This window comes from Tachysurus vachellii, chromosome 12 (assembly GCF_030014155.1).
Source record: "Tachysurus vachellii isolate PV-2020 chromosome 12, HZAU_Pvac_v1, whole genome shotgun sequence".
In the NCBI taxonomy this organism is placed as follows: Eukaryota; Metazoa; Chordata; class Actinopteri; order Siluriformes; family Bagridae; genus Tachysurus; species Tachysurus vachellii.
This window is the reverse complement of record NC_083471.1, coordinates 162,912-165,411: the sequence shown is the minus strand read 5'-3', so window position 1 is coordinate 165,411 and position 2,500 is coordinate 162,912.

The window sequence follows — 2,500 nt, the reverse complement described above, 5'->3', positions numbered from 1 at the left end:
TTTTAAGAGACCAGTCTTATTTTCTCTTGTATATTTAATATTGCTCTTTAATTAAGCAAAAATACATTTTATCAGATTTCTCGATTAATCAATGAAATTTTTGGTAGAACTTTAGGCTCCTTTAGAACATCTTTGTTAACCTATTTGAAAACTGATTGTAAATGCTTTTAATTGTAATGGTTCCTTGAAATATCTTCTTCTTGAAAAGTGATTGTTGAATTCTGGCAGATCTGTGAGCAGAATTGTCTTGTAATGTTTTCTTTGTTTTGTATTGTATTGAATGCACTGTATCTGTTGTATGTTTTTGGTCCCCCTAGAAAACAAGATGCTGCATCTAAAGGGGCTTTCCAGGAATAAATTCTAATAAATTCTAATATAGAATACTCTACCATTCTTTCTATGGGGGCATGGGGGCATGTGGTAGCCTAGTGGTTAAGGTGCCGGGCTACCAATCAGAAGGTTGTGAGTTTGATTCCCACTTCCACCAGGCTGCCACTGCTGGGCCCCTGAGCAAGGCCCTTAACCCCCAGTTACTCAGTTGTATAAAAATGAGATGAAAAAATGTGAGTCGCTCTGGATAAGGGCATCTGCTAAATGATGTAAATGTAAATGTAATACTCGATTACTAAAATATTCAGTAGCTACAGCCCTAATTATAAGTCTACAAAAATATACTTGAATAGTTTAACTTCAAGTATGATTAGAGTAAAAATAACGAGTTACTTTTTCATATTTCGGCAAGTTTTATATTTCAAACAATGTTACTGTAGTGCATCAGGTTTGTGTTTTATATTACAGACGTATCTCAGTCTACATCAGTTTTATTTCTGTTTACAAAACACTGCACATATTTTACACACTTTATTCACCAGAAGGTGAACAGCTAGTGAACGTCCTCGCACTAAACTTGCACTAAATTCTCAGGTTTCTCTGTTTATATTTAACACTTTACACTATTTTATTACACTTTATTAAGCATTTCTTACATTTTCTTTCATTTTACACCTTAAATGTTAAGAGATAACAGTTAAGTGTTCATTGTGACTTTAGACTCATGTTTACATTATAATTATGTGAGTTTTCCTGGTTGGTGACGTTTCTGTCTTAATAACCGAGGGATTACGATCAGAGGAAGGTTAAGTTTAAAATAAAAAGGTTTAAATGTAATAGATTTTTCTCCCGGTCCTTATTTTAAATGGGCCATAAAAAAGATCAATAATTATCGATATCGACCGACATGAAACACTGATATCGTGATACAGTTTCTGGCCATATCGCCCAGCCCTAGTCTCTGGGTTGTTGATCGGAGGATCGGAGTTCAAGACCCAGCACAGCCAAGCTGCCACTGCTGGGCCCTTGAGCAAGGCCCTCAACCCTCCCTGCTCCAGGGGCGCTGTATCATAGCTGCCCCTGCACTCTGACCCCAACCTCCTCAGTTGGGGTATGTGAAGAAAAGAATTCCACTGTGCTGTAATGTAGATGTGGCGATAATAAAGGCTTCTACACCCCCGTTCTGTTCTGTTCTTCTATAAATTATGTAATCCAGCATGTTAGCACCAGGCTAATGAGTTGAGTGTGTAACCCAGAGTAACAGGGTTTACTGCCACCTCATCACATACTCATCATCATCTGGTCTACTTTTATATATACACACACACACACACACACACACACACACACACTGTAGACAAGCAGTGCAGTTACCATGACAACCTTAGCATTGACATTGACCTGTGAAAAATGACCACACCCTGGGGTTAGGGTTTAGTGTTAGGGGTTTAGTGTTAGGGGTTAGTGTTAGGGGTTAGGTGTTAGTGTTAGGGTTTAGTGTTAGGGGTTTAGTGTTAGGGGTCAGGGGCTTAGTGTTAGGGGTTAGGGTTTAGTGTTAGGGGTTAGGGTTTAGTGTTAGGGATTAGTGTTAGGGGTTTAGTGTTAGGGGTCAGTGTTAGGGGTTAGGGGTTTAGTGTTAGGTGTTAGGGGTTTAGTATTAGGAGTTAGTGTTAGGGGTTAGGTGTTAGTGTTAGGGGTCAGGGGCTTAGTGTTAGGGGTTAGGTGTTAGTGTTAGGGGTTAGTGGTTTAGTGTTAAGGGTTTAGTATTAGGGGTTAGTGTTAGGGGTTAGGTGTTAGAGGTTTAGTGTTGGGGTTAGGGTTGTGTTAGGGGTTAGTGTTAGGGGTTAGGGGTTTAGTGTTAGGTGTTAGGGGTTTAGTATTAGGAGTTAGTGTTAGGGGTTAGGTGTTAGTGTTAGGGGTCAGGGGCTTAGTGTTAGGGGTTAGGGTTTAGGGGTTTAGTGTTAGGGGTTAGGTGTTAGTGTTAGGGGTTAGTGGTTTAGTGTTAAGGGTTTAGTATTAGGGGTTAGGGGTTAGGTGTTAGTGTTAGAGGTTTAGTGTTGGGGTTAGGGTTTAGTGTTAGGGGTTTAGGGGTTAGTGTTAGAGGTTTAGGGGTTAGTGTTAGGGGTTAGTGCACTGATGATGTTTATTATCTCCACCAACTCATTATACA